At 42.7% G+C, this 14252-nt stretch overlaps 1 pseudogene; it reads left to right on the forward strand.

Moving 5' to 3' along the window:
• Positions 1-28: 28 nt before the first annotated feature.
• LOC140931877 (uncharacterized) lies at positions 29-8184 on the forward strand (annotated as a pseudogene).
• Positions 8185-14252: the final 6068 nt, after the last annotated feature.

Consider the following 14252-nt stretch of genomic DNA (forward strand, 5'->3'; position numbering starts at 1 on the left):
TGACGGGTTTCGATACCGACGGCCAGAGATGACATTGCAGCCGTTTAGTGACGAGCAACTGAATTTCTTTAAGTTCTCCTCGTTAGTATTAAATGAATTCCAAAAGTCTTACGGCAGACCTTTAAAACCATGTGGGACAACACCTATGGAGGTCGCCCTGGTTTCCAGCTCTGGGATGACTCAACTGCTGTGAGGAATTTGTTTGCCACTACAGAGGGCGGCAGGACTAAAATTCCTATTGGTCAGTCTTACAATGAATGGGATTGCTCCAATCTGTTCCAGGCAACAATATTTTCGAGGTCTTTTGCTTTACCAGCCAGCACAGGCTCCATCACTACACTCAGTGATTTGTACGTGAAACCCCGTGCCTTACCTCATGGTAGTTTCCATGCATGTGTGCTCAGCCCGGGTGGAAACAATGCTGAGACCTTTGCACTTGCTATTGATCAGCTTCGTCGTCTTAGGAATTCACTTTGCCATTTGTCAAATTCTGAGATGGACAAAGCGACCTTTGATCAGTACGTGAATTACGCCAAAGATGCGTTTAAAGCCCTTGGTGTCTCGACAGTCCCAATTGACGCCGTTGGTGGCTTGAAGGAGTCGGACTTTCCCACAAATGAAGTTCGCAATTTGGAAATGAAACTCAGAGACGAGACTCGAGCATACATTAATTTTCTCGAGGAAGTGAGTTCAGATATCAGTGCGATAAAAGCGTTATTGCATTCTATAAAAGAGGCAAAGAAGGAAGACACCGAAGGTATGAAATGACGGACTGAAACGACAGCGTTAAAAGTTAAGCAATACCGTATAGCTATAACCTGTCCAGCTGGCGCATGTAAGTAATATGGGCAAGAGAAAGAAAGGGGCACCTTCTTTTTTGCGCCCACATTACTAATTACAAGCGCCTGCTACGCAGTCTAGTCTACCTATTTCCACGCAAAGGTCTAACCTTTTTGAGGGGAAAGACAGCATTTCTCAGTTATTTTAAGACCCTGAGTCAGACCTGTCCGGCCCTGGGGATCGAACCTGCGACCTCTCGCTCTGCAGTCAAGAGCTTTACCGACTGAGCTAGTCCTACCGCGTTTAAGTGCCACAATAATTGTACTTAAAATGGTTTGAGCGGTATGCTATGTAAAAGTAAATATTTTGATCATCAATAAGGATTAAAGCTTGATCAGGCACACTTGTCATTTATATGCAGAACGTTATGTACTTTCTAAAGAGAAGTTGCTCATGCAAACTTTGTGAGGCAAAGTGGCTCCAAACCTGCGTAGCTGGTGATATAAACATGCTTAAGTGCTACTTTTCGTGATTCGAGTGCTTCGTTTGCCACGCTTTTGAGTACTTAAGACAAAAGAGTACTTACGGGCGCTAATCAAGACCGTGAGCCAGTAGAGTCGAGGCTTGGCAGGACTGGGAAAGTAAACTGCCAAGAAGGGAATAGCCTCTTTTGCAGACGGTTTTTGGATCAGAAATGGCTGCGAAGGATGCTGGCAGCCTATAGCTAATTCCAGCCAGCTACGCACCCATGTTTAAATCTTCATCAAATAGCTTATGGATTTTGTTTTTCTTTCTTCCAAAAAAGACATTTCTAACGGTCCATGACAGCAAGTGATAGATTCTTGATCGATCTTTAATCCAAGTCGATTTTTTTTATTTCTTTAGATATTTGAACTTATCTTCTGATTAGTCAGTTTACTTTCGTTTTTTATAGGTGTGAGGTCCTCGCCCTTTGGAGCTTCCCTTCCCTCAGTGGTTCCTAATTTTACTGGGCGCCAGAGCGAATGTGAAGAGATCATCGGACACGTGTCTTCCGAGTCTATCCGACTGGTGTCAATTTGGGGTACACCTGGATTCGGAAAAACGTCTGTTGCGATTGCGGTTGGACATGCCCTCCGGTCTCAGGGAATGCCTGTGTATTGGGTCTCTCTAAGAGGAGTCCGTTCTAAAGCAGATTTGGCTTCAAAATTTCTTAGCCTTTTGAGGCAACTTACCACAATAAATCAACCTTCTGGTCAGTGTCTATCCATCGATGAAGAAGTCTGGCAAATTTTCAGCAGTGTGTCAAATCCTTCTGTGTTTATCCTTGATAACTTCGATGATTGGTTAGAAAGTGGTTCGCCGAACGCAAAGGAAGAGGTTATGCAACTTCTCGAAGAGATTCTAAGGCGCAATCAAATGGTGACTTTCGTCGTGGCCACAAGAGAGTCTCTTGAGTATATGGACCTTCATTTTCAAGGTCATAAGGGTTTAAGAATAAGACCATTAGATAAAGTCTTAGCTAATACCCTAGTTTCTGAGTTGCTTCCAAATGCAAGTACTGCAGACTGTACACAAATCGCACAAATCTGTGGACAGGTTCCTTTAGCCATGAAGTTAATGTGTTCTTTGATATCTGAAGATAGTGCTCAACCACGCCAGATTATAGATGACCTCATAAAGTCCTCGACAGAAAACCGTATCATCGAAATGTTAAACAATCCAGATTACCCAACTCGTCACCGAATACAGTTCTTGTTTGATTCTTCTTTCAAGAAACTCACCATGCAAGAAAAAGATGCACTTATATCCTTAAGCATTCTTCCTGAGAGTTTCAGTACGGAAGTAGCTGCAGCCGTTTTAAGTGACACAGATCTAGAGTCTATGGAAGCCAGGAAGATATTAGGAAGCCTTCGAAGAAAGTCTCTCATTGATTCAAGCTCTAAACCGGGATCGTTTACAATGCACAGGCTCTTGCAATCATTTGCAAGAGAAAAGGGAGAAAGAGAGATGAGAGATACGTTGCTGAACTCAGAGAGTCGTTTCAATGCGTTCTACATTTGCCTTTTTGAGAAGCTCAATGAACAATTTCTTACCGAGAACTCAATGACAGCATATATTGAATTCTATGAAAATAAGGAGAACATCATTGAAAGTATAGTAAAGAGTTGTTCGGATTCCGAGAGAGCTGACAGCGTGTATGATGTACTGGTGAAAGGAGAGATTTTCCTAGACTCGCTTTTTTGGAATATCAGTGAAGCAAAAAACTTTTTTCACATATACGACTCAGCCATAAAGGCAGCCAATCTGCAAAAGAAAGATACATACTACAGACAACTACTTTCCTCAAGAGCTTTCGGTGAGTTGAACCTAGGACGAAAAGGAAAGACGATACATCTTCTCTCAAAAGTGAACGAGCTTCAAGCTGCAGCTTTCCTTGTTCCCAACCTGGAAAAAGGAAAATACTTGTGCTATATGGGAATCTATCACTTTATTACAGAAGAAGCGAATAATGGAGTGCAGTTCTTAAAAGAGGCGCTATTGTCACTTGAAAATTGTAACAGCGCAGAAAAACGCATTCTGGAGATGATTATTTTTCAGATACTTGCTGTTTATTTTCAGTCCCTTAGCGACTTCCCTAGTGCAAGGACCTTCTATGACAAAGCAATTCACCAATGTAGCGCATTGAGGGATTGGCAACTACTTATTATCCCGTCAATGAAAAGCTAAAGAAAGGAAACTATCAATGAAGTGAAACTTCAACAAAACTCGGACATCTTGCGAAGTCAGCCTCTGAAATGTGAAATTATTTTTCTGTTAAGCGTAGCAGCAAAACGTTTTGCTGATGCTAACACCAAGCAATGTTTAAGTAATTCGCTTCTCCAAATCACAGAGAATATCGAAAGACAGGTTCAAATTACTCTCGGATTGCTCACTTTTCACAGCCTTGTGACACTTTTATCGTGGCAATTAAGTGGTAAAGACCCGACTCAAAAGCTGATCGCGGACAGAAGCAAATACTATCAAGAAGCCGTCATTAAACTGTTTGGAGACGAACATGAACGTACTGCTGACATCTACAGGGACCTCGGAGTAACACAACACGCAATGAAAGACTACAAAGCAGCTTTTCAGTCTAAACAGCGTACATTAGCAATAAGCATTAAACTGTTTGGAGAAGAACATGAAAGCACTGCTGACAGCTACTTCAGCCTCGGAGTAACACAACACGAAATGAAAGACTACAAAGCGGCTGTTCAGTCTCAACAGCGTGCATTAGCAATACGCATTAAACTGTTTGGAGACGAACGTAAATGTACTGCTAACAGCTACTTGAACCTCGGAGTAACACAACACGAAATGAAAGACTACAAAGCAGCTGTTCAGTCTAAACAGCGTGCATTAGCAATATGCATTAAACTGTTCGGAGAAGAACATGAGAGCACTGCTGACATCTAAAGAAACCTCGGAGTAACACAACACGCGCTGAAAGACTACAAAACAGCTGTTCAGTCTAAACAGCGTGCATTAGCAATATGCATTAAACTGTTTGGAGAAGAACATGAAAGCACTGCTGACAGCTACAGGGAACTCGGTGTAACACAACACGAAATGAAAGACTACAAAGCAGCTCTTCAGTCTGAACAGCGTGCATTAGCAATACGCATTAAACTATTTGGAGAAGAACATGAAAGCACTGCTGACAGCTACAGAAACCTCGGAGTAACACAACACGAAATGAAAGACTACAAAGCAGCTCTTCAGTCTGAACAGCGTGCATTAGCAATACGCATTAAACTGTTTGGAGAAGAACATAAAAGCACTGCTGACAGCTACTTCAGCCTCGGAGTAACACAACACGAAATGAAAGACTACAAAGCAGCTCTTCAGTCTGAACACCGTGCATTAGCAATACGCATTAAACTGTTTGGAGAAGAACATGAAAGCACCGCTGACAGCTACAGACAACTCGGTGTAACACAAGCTAACATGCATGACTACACCTCTGCTCTTCAATCTCATCAGCGTGCATTGGCTATCCGTATTAAAGTGTTTGGAGAAGAACATGAAAGCACTGCTGACAGCTACAGACAACTCGGTGTAACACAAGCTAACATGCATGACTACACCTCTGCTCTTCAATCTCATCAGCGTGCATTGGCTATCCGTATTAAAGTGTTTGGAGAAGAACATGAAAGCACAGCTGACTGCTACAGGGAACTCGGTGTAACACAAGCTAACATGCTTGACTACACCTCTGCTCTTCAATCTCATCAGCGTGCATTGGCTATCCTTATTAAAGTGTTTGGAGAAGAACATGAAAGCACTGCTGACAGCTACAGACAACTCGGTGTAACACAAGCTAACATGCATGACTACACCTCTGCTCTTCAATCTCATCAGCGTGCATTGGCTATCAGTATTAAACTGTTTGGAGAAGAACATGAAAGCACTGCTGACAGCTACAGACAACTCGGTGTAACACAAGCTAACATGCATGACTACACCTCTGCTCTTCAATCTCATCAGCGTGCATTGGCTATCCGTATTAAAGTGTTTGGAGAAGAACATGAAAGCACTGCTGACAGCTACTTCAGCCTCGGAGTAACACAACACGAAATGAAAGACTACAAAGCAGCTGTTCAGTCTGAACACCGTGAATTAGCAATACGCATTAAACTGTTTGGGGAAGAACATGAAAGCACTGCTGACAGCTACAGACAACTCGGTGTAACACAAGCTAACATGCATGAATACACCTCTGCTCTTCAATCTCATCAGCGTGCATTGGCTATCCGTATTAAAGTGTTTGGAGAAGAACATGAAAGCACAGCTGACTGCTACAGGGAACTCGGTGTAACACAAGCTAACATGCATGACTACACCTCTGCTCTTCAATCTCATCAGCGTGCATTGGCTATCCGTATTAAAGTGTTTGGAGAAGAACATGAAAGCACTGCTGACAGCTACTTCAGCCTCGGAGTAACACAACACGAAATGAAAGACTACACAGGAGCTCTTCAGTCTAAACAGCGTGCATTAGCAATACGCATTAAACTGTTTGGAGAAGAACATGAAAGCACTGCTGACAGCTACACGACACTCGGTGTAACGCAAGCTAGCATGCATGACTACACCTCAGCTCTTCAGTCTCTTCAGAGCGCCTTGGCAATACGCATTGAACTTTTTGGAGAAGAACATGAAAGTACTGCTCAAAGTTATAGGGAACTCGGTGTAATACAGGCGATCATGCATAATAACACATCAGCTCTTCAATCTCGGCGGCGTGCATTGGCTATCCGTATTAAACTGTTTGGAGAAGAACATGAAAGCACTGCTGACAGCTACAGAAACCTCGGAGTAACACAACACGAAATGAAAGACTACAAAGCAGCTCTTCAGTCTGAACAGCGTGCATTAGCAATACGCATTAAACTGTTTGGAGAAGAACATGAAAGCACTGCTGACATCTACAGAAACCTCGGAGTAACACAACACGAAATGAAAGACTACAAGGCAGCTCTTCAGTCTGAACAGCGTGCATTAGCAATACGCATTAAACTGTTTGGAGAAGAACATGAAAGCACTGCTGACAGCTACAGACAACTCGGTGTAACACAAGCTAACATGCATGACTACACCTCTGCTCTTCAATCTCATCAGCGTGCATTGGCTATCCGTATTAAAGTGTTTGGAGAAGAACATGAAAGCACAGCTGACTGCTACAGGGAACTCGGTGTAACACAAGCTAACATGCTTGACTACACCTCTGCTCTTCAATCTCATCAGCGTGCATTGGCTATCCGTATTAAAGTGTTTGGAGAATAACATGAAAGCACTGCTGACAGCTACAGACAACTCGGTGTAACACAAGCTAACATGCATGACTACCCCTCTGCTCTTCAATCTCATCAGCGTGCATTGGCTATCCGTATTAAAGTGTTTGGAGAAGAACAGGAAAGCACTGCTGACAGCTACAGACAACTCGGTGTAACACAAGCTAACATGCATGACTACACCTCTGCTCTTCAATCTCATCAGCGTGCATTGGCTATCCGTATTAAAGTGTTTGGAGAAGAACAGGAAAGCACTGCTGACAGCTACAGACAACTCGGTGTAACACAAGCTAACATGCATGACTACACCTCTGCTCTTCAATCTCATCAGCGTGCATTGGCTATCCGTATTAAAGTGTTTGGAGAAGAACATGAAAGCACTGCTGACAGCTACTTCAGCCTCGGAGTAACACAACACGAAATGAAAGACTACAAAGCAGCTCTTCAGTCTGAACACCGTGCATTAGCAATACGCATTAAACTGTTTGGAGAAGAACATGAAAGCACTGCTGACAGCTACAGACAACTCGGTGTAACACAAGCTAACATGCATGACTACACCTCTGCTCTTCAATCTCATCAGCGTGCATTGGCTATCCGTATTAAAGTGTTTGGAGAAGAACATGAAAGCACTGCTGACAGCTACAGGACACTCGGTGTAACGCAAGCTAACATGCATGACTACACCTCAGCTCTTCAGTCTCTTCAGAGCGCCTTGGCTATACGCATTGAACTTTTTGGAGAAGAACATGAAAGTACTGCTCAAGGTTATAGGGAACTTGGTGTAATACAGGCCATCATGCATGATTACACATCAGCTCTTCAATCTCGACGGCGTGCATTGGCTATCCGTATTAAACTGTTTGGAGAAGAACATGAAAGCACTGCTGACAGCTACAGGACACTCGGTGTAACGCAAGCTAGCATGCATGACTACACCTCAGCTCTTCAGTCTCTTCAGAGCGCCTTGGCTATACGCATTGAACTTTTTGTAGAAGAACATGAAAGTACTGCTCAAAGTTATAGGGAACTCGGTGTAATACAGGCCATCATGCATGATTACACATCAGCTCTTCAATCTCAGCGGCGTGCATTGGCTATCCGTATTAAACTGTTTGGAGAAGAACATGAAAGCACTGCTGACAGCTACCGGACACTTGGTGTAACACAAGCCATCATGCATGACTACAACTCAGCACTTCAATCTCTTCAGAGCGCCTTGGCTATACGCATTGAACTTTTTGGAGAAGAACATGAAAGCACTGCTGACAGCTACAGAGACCTCGGAGTAATACAACACGAAATGAAAGACTACAAAGCAGCTCTTCAGTCTAAACAGCGAGCTTTAGCAATACGCATTAAACTGTTTGGAGACGAACATGAAAGCACTGCTGACAGCTTCATGACACTCGGTGTAACTCAAGCTAGCATGCATTACTACACCTCAGCTCTTCAATCCTATCAGCGTGCATTGGCTATCCGTATTAAACTGTTTAGAGAAGAACATGAAAACACTGCTGACAGCTTTAGGGAACACGGGAACGCCCTCGGGCGCGAGAACCCCAGGAAACGAAAACGAAGCAAATAAACAAGTTTTGTCAGATTAACAGAGAAAGAACAGAAAAAAAGGGATATATCTACTATTGCCATTAATACCACATCCTCGTAATGTATCTTAAGGTTTGTAGAGGACTGTTTAGACGGAATCACATCAGACCGAGAATCATTAGTTCTCAGACAAGAAGGCCTCAACTTTACAGCAACATCCGGCGAAAGTACCAGTCATAGACATTGTTACTGCCAGTGAATCAGTAACGGGACAATAGTAACGGAAGTGAATTAAGATCAAGAGTGGCTAAAATCTTGAGCAGAAATAAGGAAGTGAAGGAGCGGAATGTAGGCAAGAAGGAATATAAAGACATAGGAAGTTAAGGAAGGATGAGAAGATTAGTATCCTGCGGGCTAACAAAGGAAGTGTTACAGTGGTTATGAACATAGAGGAGTACATGGACAAATGGTGAGAACCCCTATAAGGATGAGAAAACTTATCAGAAAGTGAAATCTGACCCAACCACCCAGGACAAGAAAAAGTTTGCAATGGCTCTGGAAGTCCTAAAAGACAGAAACGTGATAACAGCAGGAAACTCTAACGTACAGTTGACTAACCTCTTCGCTTCCATGGTCTCCCCAAGATACATAAAAAACACATGCCATTACGACCCACAATGAGCTCCATAGGCACCATTTCATATGAGTGCGCTCGCTACTTGGCCTCAGTTTTCTCCCCAATGGTGGGCACAACCCAACACCATGTAAAGAATCGCAAGGGTTTTGCGGAAGAGGCGACGAAGATCAAAGTAGAGCCTGCTCAAAGGTATGAGATTATTTGCTGTCACAGCCGCATGGATGATACCAAGCTCGCTATGAGAACATCCAAGCCCCAGAAGACGTCATCAGACTGTTAGAGTTGTGCTTGAAATGTACTTTTTCAGTTTGATGGTGAGTGATACCTTCAGGTTCATGGTGCTTCTATGTCCTCCCCTGCGTCCCCCATCGTCTGCAACATGTCTGTGGAGTCGTTCGAACACTGGAAAGCTCTAGCCACTGCTGAACATCCACCGAACTGGTGGAAGAGGTATGTGGACGATACGCACACCATTCTTAAGAGGGAAAATTCACAGGTGCTTCACACATTACATCAACAGCATTGATGAACATATTAATTGGACCACTGACGGGGAAATAGAGGCCAGAGTGGAGAAGGATGAGGTAGAGAAGAAAGAAAAAAACATCGGCTTTTCTGGCTGATGGTGACTGTCTTACAAAAAGATGGCTCGATCAACACCAGAGTCTTCCGCAAAGAAACCCACACAGATCAGTACTTGAACTTTAATAGCAACCACCCACTACTTCATAAGAGGGATGATGTTAGAACCGAGTAGAGAGAATAGTTAGTGACCCAGAAGATCTTAGAAAAGAGAGGAACCACATAGGGCAAGCACTCAAGATGAACAATTACCCAGACTGGATAATTGAGGAACCACTGACAAGGCGGGTTGAAAGCCCTGGTTTGGAGGCCTCAGCAACACCAGAGCCTAAACAGGAGGAAAAGAAAGGAAGGGATGAGAGGGTGAAAGGGAAGACCAAGACGTTTCCAGTGATGATACCCTATGTCAAGAGCGTGTCGATGAACTTGAGCCGAGTATTCAACCAGTATGGAGTCCCCCTATTCTTCAAGCCTAGTAACACCTTTAGGCAATTATTAGTACGTCCCAAGGATAAGATCTAGAAAGAGATGATAGTGGTTCCAGTGTATCGCATACAATGTGACACATGTGAGGCCTCTGACTGTAGAACCTAAGTAGTTTGAACGAGGAGTAAAGGAAGCCATCTACATCAGGCTCAAGGGTCCGAATTTGAACAGTGATTGGGGACGGTACAACCAGTCCAGTGTGTGGGACAACCTTCTTAAAACAATGAAGTAATCCTAACACGTTATGAGCAGACCAGGCGAGCTTTGTCAATCCTCTGTTTTGTTCCCATTTTTAATTTTACCGTTTCCTGTGGTCGTTACACGTTCCTTACCTTGTTCCCCGTTAGAAACATGATTTGCGGTATCAGACCTCGTCCATACGTATCCGGATATTTTTGATAACGGAGATTTGTTCCCGTTAAACTGAATTGCCTGAATCTCACAGGGGCACCCAGCGTCAATTTTCGGAAAAATATCTGTTCGGAGGACGATTTGAGATTTAGAAGTTTTGGAACACTTGTTGTAAAATTTCTTGCTTGCCTGCCTCTTCTTGGACTTTCGAACAACTAAAAAATGGTATAATTGCCCATTTTTAACGGATTTTTAACCTAAAAAGGTCACCTAGAATTTTCGGGAGCCTTTTTTCTGGCTGAAATTTTCGAAAAGGTAAGTTTTGATCCCTATAATTTTCGGATCACTAGACTTTCAGCTAGGAAATCCGAACAGATGAAAAATTTTTAGGGGTTAAAAATATGCCTATATACCTGTTAAATACTTAAATACGTTTAAGAATGCTTTGTTTAGGTGGTTTTGAACAATATACTCGTTGGGTGCCCCTGATCTCAGCCTTCTCCCCCAACTCCACGAGTCTAGACTTTTCTCAGTCTTATGTATCGGTCAAATCGAAGCTTCAACATGCCCCCCCCCCGGGCATACCCCGGGCATTTGACACCTTTTCCGTCCCGGGGAGGAGGGAATTTGATTATCAGAGTCTTCCAGGGGGTGGGGAATTTGATCCCAATGCTTTAGGGGTGGGGAATTTGAACTGCACCTTCGATTTCATGTAAAATCTTTGGCGTGGCGAACTATCATGGAGGACGCGGTGTTAGAGGATTTTCGTGGAAAAGATTGTGCCTTTGTGGCCAATTGGTTGCGAGGAAAGGGCTTAAACAAGCTTTGTGTCGTATTTGAAGTATTTAAATTTTAAAATTTTTAATATTGGATTCAGGCTTTGAATGTATGAATGTATTTTATTGTTGTGTTTACAATGAAAGACAATACCTATATCAGCGATTCAATACAACAACATAAAATAAAATAAGATAAAAAGCTCAGGTCAACTACTTTGACCTACTGCAAGTATGTTAATTAATAAGGTGAACGATGATGCATGTCAGTGAAATGGTCATGATGTAGTAATCTCAATAGGTGGGATCTTTTTTATAGAACGCTTTGTATGTTGCATGACGAAAAAAAGCTGAACATTCAGTGACCTTGTGGCAGCGATTTCCGCCGCTTTGCACGAGACTTTTGTTCGTAGTAAATACGCTAACAGTGTTTCTCAGTTTTTGTTATATTTATAAATATTTTGTTCGACCACTGAAGGTGTTTCAGCCTTCCTTCTGTCATTTTTGTGCCTGTGAAATGTCCCCGGGGTGGGGGCATTTGATCACCTGAATGGACCCTAGTGTGGGGCATTTGAACGGCATTTTGGCCCGGGTAGGGGGGAATTTGAACAATAATTTTCAAAAAAGTCAAATGCCCGGGGGGGGGGCATGTTGAAGCTTCGATTTGACCGATACATTAAATCCTTTCCTAAGATCGTCGAGACGAAGCACTTAGCCGTACGTTCGAGTGGCCATCTTGGCTTCAAATGTACGGAGGCTTGCCGGAGCCCTGTGCCCGCAACTGGTACTGCGAGCAATCTACCACAAGTCGCTCACGCCAAAATTTTACGGTGCTAGAGACACATTTATTAGTGTAATCCGCTGTAATTGAATAATTTCTAGAAAAGAATTACAATAGGTGATTGCGTCCGAGGGGTGAAGCACCAAGAGTCAAGAAAAAAAAAAAAGATTTTGGCTTCTTGCTCTCTCCGACCTCAGTACAAAAAACAGTACACAAGTTAATTTCACCATGCATGGAATGAGCAAAGGTTTTCCCGTAGTATAACTATTAGCCTGCGTAGAAAGCGTTTCCAAGCGAGTTATTGCGCGAAAGTTGGAGCGAGAGCAAAAATGTGAAAATAACATGTTATCTTCACATTTGAAAATATCACCGTTGCTATGGCTTCATAATGTACATCGCGCCTTTCACACCAAAAAACTATTAAAGTGAAATGGTTTTGTATTTCATTGGTGTTTATATAATAAATAGAACATTACATGGCCGCTTGGAGATACGAAATTTCTCTTCTCGTGTTGAAAAAATATTTCACTCGTTCACTGCGCTCACTCGTGAAATATTTTTCAACACTCGAAGAGAAATTTCGTATCTCCGCGCGGCCATGTAATATCCTCTATTTCTGGACGGTTTAGTTTGTAATATAATGTGATATTTTTATTCTTCTTTTGTATTTTTACTGTTCCTAAGGGCTCGCCAAAATATAGCGTGACTAGTTCAATGTCACCACACCGCACAGTCACTGCACAATGGAATATGTAAATTAGCTCCTGTTATAGTTGATGACGTCACATCTAGAGAGATTTAGTGAAAATCGAATGCATCAAATTAACCAAGAACAACACAATCTTTTTTCCTCAACATTTATAGTGTCAATAAATTTTAGAGATAAGTTGCAATAGTGTGATGAATGCCACTTTGGCTTGTTGTGATTTAACTCTCTAGGAGACATATTAAATTCTGCAAGCAGAATACTGCAATGCTGATCGTACTACGTGAAAATTAACTCTGCAAGACATCAACACGATACCGAAAGAACTCAAAACAGAGCGGGATTGTAGCCATAGACAGCTGTTTCGCCCTCTTTGGGGCTCGTCAGTATGGCGTAACAACCAGAGATCTAGCCTCCCCGCAGAAGTCCTTTGGGGTTCGTTTGTCACGCATTCATTTCTCCCTCACGGACCGTGGGGGAGAAATGAATGCGTGACAAACGAACCCCAAAGGACGTCTGCGGGGAGGCTACCAGAGATTAAGCTCTGATGAAAAAATATCCGCACTTGGACTCTTGCCCCCCAGAAGACACGTGATATGGCGTGATTCTGTGAGTGTTACGAGTTCTAGGTCAGGGCTAAAATCAGAGTGCGCGGCATGCATTGGTTTAACTACACGCACGGCTGGCAATCATGAAACCCTAAGCTTTTAAAACGCATAAATTATATTGTAGCACCATCAAGAATTCTAGGCATGTTTGAAGCCATAGTAATCTACTGTTCCCGTGGTCTCCAGTAAACGAATACATAAACGGAATATGTTTTCAAGATGTCCGGGCTCTTCCACAGAACTAACGTATTCTCGTTATATTTATCATTATTCGAGAGCATCCATAGTCTCGTAATACGCGTAAAGAATCTTACATAAACATTTTAACTTGATTTCACTTTGGTGCTGCACTGATGCGTACCGACTTCGACTTCGACTTCGACTTCGACTTCGACTTCGAATACGATTGTTACAGCTGAACGCTCAGGGGCCCCACTCACATATTTTAATGACGGGGGGGTCCGAAGGATTTTTTTGGGTCTGACATTTTGGCCAAAAGGGATTTTTTTGGGTCTATGAAAGACGCCGGCATTTTTTTGGGTCGCGAAATCGGAAAACAACACAGGGATTTTTTTGATGGTCGAAGAGTCCAACTTTCCCGGACTCGAACAGGGCGACTTTCACTTAGGCGAGCGGCTGAGTACACTGCACATTAATCACGATTAATAGATCCGCTTTTTACTTTCTAATGCTGTTTGTAAGGATACAGTTTGGCTTGAATTTCTAATGAACAGTGTATGAATTTTCAAGTCTTATATTTGATACACTTGAGTTGCCCCGAGTTGCTATATTTCACCACACTCCTATGCAACACGCGTGGTGAAAAAAGATTTGGTGTGTATGGATGTGTTCTATATCTGGTGGGAATTGTCTGTCCACCTTTTGAGATATCAGTTGCACACAAACATGGTGAAAAGTCTGATGCCACGAGGTCTGTTACATAGGGATGTTTCGGTACAATAGCAAGCAAAGAATGTGCAAGGACAAGACATGCTGTAGATGTCATAATGAATATCTTGCTGTAAAGTTGTCGCAGAAGATAGGATGAAGAGACACTATAACAGTCATGCGAGCTTTTTGTATTTGTTTTTGTGTAGTTTTGTTTTTGACCAAAACCAAAGTTGAAGTTGGCATGTTTTAGCTTTCCAGAAGATAAATAATAAAATTTGCTGATGCAAAAA

The sequence above is a fragment of the Porites lutea genome, chromosome 1, assembly GCF_958299795.1.
Source record: "Porites lutea chromosome 1, jaPorLute2.1, whole genome shotgun sequence".
Lineage (NCBI taxonomy): Eukaryota > Metazoa > Cnidaria > Anthozoa > Scleractinia > Poritidae > Porites > Porites lutea.